The sequence below is a fragment of the Alligator sinensis genome, unplaced genomic scaffold (genome assembly GCF_000455745.1).
Source record: "Alligator sinensis unplaced genomic scaffold, ASM45574v1 scaffold54_1, whole genome shotgun sequence".
NCBI classification, from domain to species: domain Eukaryota; kingdom Metazoa; phylum Chordata; order Crocodylia; family Alligatoridae; genus Alligator; species Alligator sinensis.
In genome coordinates this window covers 1,122,618-1,129,121 of record NW_005841962.1, presented here as the reverse complement: position 1 = coordinate 1,129,121, position 6,504 = coordinate 1,122,618, and the positions used below count along the sequence as shown (strand labels likewise).

Here is a 6,504-nt window from a genome sequence, read left to right as displayed (position 1 = left end):
TGAACCGCTATCCACAAATCCAGCATTCATTTCCAAATTTTCCCTGCTGGCTCAGCAAGTGCTAGGAGAGAAGCTGTAGAGCACATGTGACTGGACAAAAAGCTCTTTGGAAAAACAGCATCTTATCAAGAAATCATCTGGAACAGCTGCAGCCAGAACATGGGTATCTTCCCTACCTTACAAGATAACCTGGGTACCTTAATCTTCAATAAACCTACCCTACAATTCTAATCATGAGGGGAAGAGTCAAAGCATCCGAGACTGTTTTACTAAATCAGAATAGCTCAACTAAGATATACGACTCAGAATCTATATTAAACAAATATCTGTATTTTGATTAACTTTCTCTTGCCTGGGTAGACTACCATTAAGCACATGCCTGCAGAGCTGCCATACATAATAGTCTCCACAAGATTGTTGTCATTACTACTACCACCTGGTCTCCCTGCCCAATATCTAGTAGTTTAAGATGTAGTACGTGAATGGTTCAGTTGGTCATTTTAAGCTCTGAGCCGGATGCAATCCTTCCCTAAGCTCCTATAATGCCTGATCACAACTAACTTTTTCAACACTATTGTAATGCATCCAAAACTAACCAGGATGACTTGTTCATGCTGTAGGCCAGAAAACTACAGATACTGTTCAGTGTTACTAGGTAGTATAACTATGGCTTATACCATCTTCATAGCTTAGAAGATGGTAGACAGATTTTTTTTTTATGCACGCAAAAGTCACTTACTAAAGGACCAGCAGCCTTTTACCCGAAATGGATTGGAGCTTGCCCAATTTGTAGTTGTGGGGTAGAAGTTTCCATCCAACAGCCCACTACTGCTGCTCTGACATGTGGCCGGGGTACTGGAGGGGAGCACTGCTGCAGGGGGGGTGGGGAAAAAGAGGAGGAGAACATGGGTGACAGCACAGATCTGTACCACCAATTTCCTGTATCCTACTGGGGCTATGCAGGCTATTGTCTGCCAACTCCTGATGCAATTAAAAAAATATCATCCTTTCAAATCTTATAAGCCATCTCATAGAATTTAGACTAGCTTGCCAGAAGACAGAGGAAGTTTAGCAATACCTTCAATTGATCAACTGTACATCATGAATAAGCTTGGGTGCTGGAAGCAATACCTGCATTTTCCATGCATCGCATGCAGCATGTTAGGATGCATGTATTTAGTAAGAAGGCACACTGAACAAACATCACTAGAGCTGTGGAACCCCGAGGCCAGGCAGACATAACACAGAGCACACATCTTTTACCTTGACTAGTGGGTTACCCCATACAAGAAATATTTAGCATTAACTCCCTATTTCGCTCTTGCAATACTTTATCTTCATGTGCCTACAGAGACCGAAAATGAATGTTCTTGTTAGTCCCTATTTTAGGCAAGAAAGCCAGCTGATACCTAGCATCTAATACCATAATCAGAAACTAAGGCCTGAATCCTGTAAGTATTTAAGCATCAGTACTTTGCACACAGTACTGCGACCGAGTTCACAGATAGTGCTCTTAAGCATGAAGTTATTCAGGAACCAAGCAGCATTCTCCTTTGCAGAGCCAGGCACTCTGAAGTGCAGAAGACCGAGACAGAGTAGGAACACATTGGTCAAAATTGAGTGTGTACAATTGGGTCTTCCTATAATAGTAGCTCTTACTGATCAACTAAACATTACACACCAACTCAGATGGGGCTTCAAAGAATAAGATGGTCCTTTCCAAAAAAGCCCTAAAATCTAAATCAGCAATTCTCAGCCAGGATGCTGCACAATATTAGCACTCTTGGGTGTGCAAACACTTACACATAAGTCACAAAATGAACTCAAAAATTTCATTTTTTTAAGCCTCTTGTGTAAAGAACTGCAGAAACCAAAAACTAGCATTTTCCAGAGTGCCCCAAGTCTACAGAAAGTTGACAGCCACTGATCTGAACAGATAAGACACCATGAAGAAACCACAACTGGAACCAACATTGATTGAGGGGTCATGCTAGTAACACGATTTTTTGGTTGGGTTCTTTGTATGCAAGTGTTACGTAATTATTTGGGGGGGGGGGGGAAGCAAAGTAGACCTAGTCTAAGACAACAAAATGAAAGACAAAGGAGTTAGAACTAGAGAGTGACAGTAAGCATGATGTGGAAGACTGAGGAGAGGAGGGAGCATAGCTTGGAAATCAAGTGGAAAGAGGTTGAACTAAAGCTACTAGGAGGGGGATAAGAAAGAACGAAAAAAAAAATTAAAAAAGAAAAGAAGGTGAGTAGGGGCATTTTGATTCCACATGTATTAGCTCTCTACAGCTAACAGAGATTAGAACAAGGTAACATCTTGTGGCTCTGGTTCAAGTTACAAGGGTGTCAAAACAAATACAAGTTCCATTCCATAAAGCTGATGCTTGTTTGTAGGCCTGGCACCACACACAGTGGGCCCCTAACCTGTTGGTGGCCCACGGCCAGCAGAGCAAGTACCATTCTTCAAACAATATCACACTTGGCTCTCCCTGTCACCATTTCCTTGGCTGCAATCAAGAGGAAAAAAAAAGTCTAGTGGGAAATATGCCCTGCAAAAGACATGTGCTGAAGACCTACGACTTAAATCCATATTCTACCCTACAAAGAACTAAATCCAAGTGGAAAATTAACAGGTCTCAAGCCATATGTTCAAAAGATGACCTTAAAACAGAAGGGGGGTTTTTTGCTTTGGGTATTTTTCCTTCTTGATGGTCTTCTAACTGCATAAAAGAAATGAACACAAGACTTTGAAAAAGTTACAAAATTCCTTTTCACAGCCTATTATACACAAAAAGAGTTCCACTTCGTACAAGAGACAAGCTTCATTTCAGCAGTTTCATTAAGCATTACCTAAGCTAATACTCTCCCTATAGCACATTTCTCAACTTTGAATAGACGCATTGAAATATTGTAGTATTCTAGTTTTGAGACTATACAAAAAGCTGGTTATAGGATTACTGGTCATCTTATGACGGCCTTGGTGGGGTCACACACCACTAAAAAACAACCTCTCCCCCAAAAAAACACCCCACTACACAAGAAGCATGCCCAGAAAATTCATGTCTATCTTATTTCTACTGTATGCAGTTTGAGCAGTTACCAACAGAACAAGATGGTTCTGCTTTTTAAAAAAAAAATTCATAAGTATGTTTTTTAAAAGAAATACTTACTTAAAGTTCAGTTGCTTGAGGCCTGATGAAGTTGGGCTTTTTTTTTTTTTTTTTTTTTTTTTTTTTTTTAGGGTGGGGGTTGGGTTTCCAATGGGGAAGAGCTGAAGAATTATGATCCAAGACGTTTGAAATAACATTCCAGTTGTTAGTAACTTGAAACTAGCAAGCCTTTTTCTGAAAGATTACTTCTACATTAATATCCTGCAAATTCAGATTTCAAACAAAAATGCTTGAAGTCTGATTCAATCTCTCAAGACAAGTATGTATAAAGGAAACTATGATGTACAATGTGTCACCAGAAGAAGCCAGTCATATATACAAGATGTTACCAAAAAAAAAATCCCTCCCAAAAACAGTTGTTTCATGGAAGAAAAAGTAAAGAGGGATAAGACTATACAAAGTGAAGAGTATTTCCAAACTTCTTTTAGTGGAGGAAGTTTACTTTTTTGAATACTTAAGGATTCCACTTTAGTTGCAAGAGGGTTTTTTTTTTGTTGTTGTTGTTTTTTTTTTGTTTTTTTTCCTATTTAATAAACATCGCATTTGCTTTTACCCTAGAAGCATCAGTGGTGCGGTTGGTTAGCATTTAGTTTTCCACAGCACACAGGGATTAGAACAAGATACATGTTAATGGGCTCAGCCAGATGACAGAATAGAAATGTAGCATTTTAAAAGTTATACAGGGGTGTAGGTTGTAGCCGTGTTGGTCTAAGGACATAGGCAGACAAGGTTCCTTGAGTGAATCTGATATCTTTTATTAGACCAACTCAAATAGTTGGAAAATAGTTATTAAGCAAGCTTTTGGGTTGGTCTAATAAAAAATATCAGATTCACCCAAGGAACCTTGTCTGCCTAAAAGTTATGCAGCATTTGTTGTAACAGTCTCAGTTGTGGAATACAGACACCCTACATGTTCTTTCAATTCAAGAATGGAAACAGTGTCATCCCTTGGGAATTTCTTCCCCCTTTCAATTTTACAGCTCTACCCACTACTGAAGGAAAGAGAAAGGAAGGAATCACTGATTTACTTTCTTCAGAAAATAAGAAGAAAGCTTTGCACTCAAAAGCTTGTCCAACTCTACCACAGCTATACAGCTGGTCCACTACAAGATATCAACCAAAACATCCTTGCCTCTTGCATAATTCCTGGGCCAATCACAGCTGCAATATTACTAAACACTACCAGTTAGCCCCTGCACCCTCTCTTTATATATGAATTAAACCCCTTTTAATAAAAAAAAAAAAAAAAAAAAAAAAAAAAAAAAAAAAAAAGAGAAGCAGCAGATAAACAGCCTTGAACAACCACATGGAAAACAGAAACAAGCCAGTGCCTGTTGCACCACAACACTCCAGCTCCCAAAATAAAAGGACATAAAGCCTTAAGCTTAACTGGGGGTCGAGATCAACAAGACCTGTTAGTGCTCAGCCTTGGGGAGCTGAATGCCACTTGCCCCTCTAGGGTTGTTTCTTGTAGCACTTAAGACACTAGCAGGCAAGGTTCTTTCGTAGATGTGATATCTTTTATTAGACCAACTCAATAGTTAAAAAAGAAGTCTTTGCACACCTTTGGGCACAAACACCCTTCTCCAGGCACAGGGAGCTACGCCTGAGGAAGGGCATTTGTGCCCACAAGCTGGCAAAGGACAACTTGTCCCTCTAAGAAGCTGGCTGAGTAACTACTTGGCATGCCAGAGTCTTGCTCCAAATGTCTCCACCAACTGAGAAGGCTCCAAGCCACATGTCTCACTAGCAGGCAAGACTCTTTCGGTGGCTACTTAACATTTATTCAGGGGGCTGTTTCTGCAACCCTCAGTAGCAGTGTTAGACTCCAGGTAGGGAAAGGAGAGGAGCACAACCCAGGCACCTCAGGTTCCCGCTACTTCAAGAAGTGCCAGCTCCTTCGGCAGAGGACTCCGAGGCACATCTGGGGTCTGACCCTGCCGCTTTGGCTCTTCACACCTCCTCGGGCTCTTCACGCCCTCCAGGGGCCACAGCTCTGCCTCCAACGTCCCCCCCAGGGGGGGAAGGCAAAGGAAAGCAGCAGAGCCCGCCGGCGGGCAGTGGCAAAGCACAGCGGGCGGGGAGCACCACAGGGACCCCGTGGCCCCCCTCGCAGCCCTGAGCCGCTCCCGGGCGAGGGCGGGGACACGAAGCTCACCTGGCCGGGAGCTGCGCTTCCCAGGCTCCCGGCGGCAGTGACGGCCAAGAGCAGATCCAGCCACTGCTCCTGCTCCTGCCGCCCACTGCTCCTGCTCCTGCCGCCGCCGCCTCGCGAAGCCTTACGCCCCGCCGCCGCTGCACCCCAAGTCCCTCAGAGCCTGGCCGTGGAGGCCGCCATCTTGACTCAGGCAGGCAGACCGCCTTCTATACGCATGCGCCGGCCAGGCCCGGCCTGTCACGGGACCCGCTCAGCTGACTCCCTCCCCCCTTCCTGAAGGGGCACGGCCCTGCCCCTGAGGGCTGTGCGCATGCGCGAGTCGGAGAGGCTTCCTTCCCGGCGCGGGCGGGTTCTCAGTGAGGGGGCGGGGCCTGTGGAGAGCTTGGGGTGGGCGGGGCTTGAGGCGGGCGGGACTCGGAAAGCTGTGGAGTCGCGGGAAGGTGGGAGGGACTGGTGTGGGGTGTAATTAGGCGACCTGGAGGCTGAGGGAAGAGCTTGAAAACAGGGGTAAAGTGGCGTCTTAGGGAGGTGACCTGAGGAGGATTATGTAAGAGAGAAAGACACCAAGTCAGTCCCAAGGGGTGGTTGTGTGGTGACTCCTGGTTGTGGGGCTCATGCAGTGAGGAAAGGGGCAGGAGGAGAGAGGATAAGAGCCAGAGAAAGAGGAGGAGGCTGGATAAAGGAGGCAGAGTGATGAAGGGGATGGGAGCAAGATGAGGCAGGGAAGCAGAAGCAGGAAGGACGGATGAGCCAGGGAGGGAGCAGGCCTTTGTGATGTGCGTTGGGGGTGGGGCCAATGCCCACCCAGTAAAGCTAAAAGCTCCTGACCTTTAATATGGGGGAGTGCTAAATGCACATCATGTGACTAGCGCAGACAACTAAACAAGAAAACAGGGATGGGAGTGACAATCAAAAACGGGCACACCAAGAAGGGACACTTCACAGACCCTGCCAGGCAGTGCCCACTGGCCCTGGAATAAGTCCAGGGAGGCAGTGGACACTGGCCAGTGAAACTCTGTCCAGAGGTGTGATCCCAGGGATAGGAAAATGGCCTTGTATTCCCCAGGGGTCCCTCGGCTAAAAGAGTCCCGCAGTCCCCTACTTTCTTCTGGGTCAGTAGCTTGCTAGCTTACCAGGGCCAGGTATAGGTTGACCAGGAGGTCCCAG

At 45.2% G+C, this 6,504-nt stretch overlaps 1 protein-coding gene across 5 annotated transcripts in view; it reads right to left on the bottom strand.

Moving 5' to 3' along the window:
- DNAJC13 (DnaJ heat shock protein family (Hsp40) member C13) overlaps positions 1-5,514 on the bottom strand; it is a 78,898-nt gene extending 73,384 nt beyond the window's left edge. For 4 of the 5 annotated variants that reach the window (XR_003093286.1, XM_025200249.1, XM_025200248.1 and 1 more), the window contains exon 1: positions 5,338-5,432. The gene's annotated coding sequence lies outside the window, so the exon portion shown is untranslated. Of the gene's footprint in view, positions 1-5,337 lie in introns of all 5 variants that reach the window. The other variant, XM_006020625.3, reaches the window with a different exon arrangement.
- Between the last annotated feature and the right edge of the window lie 990 nt (positions 5,515-6,504).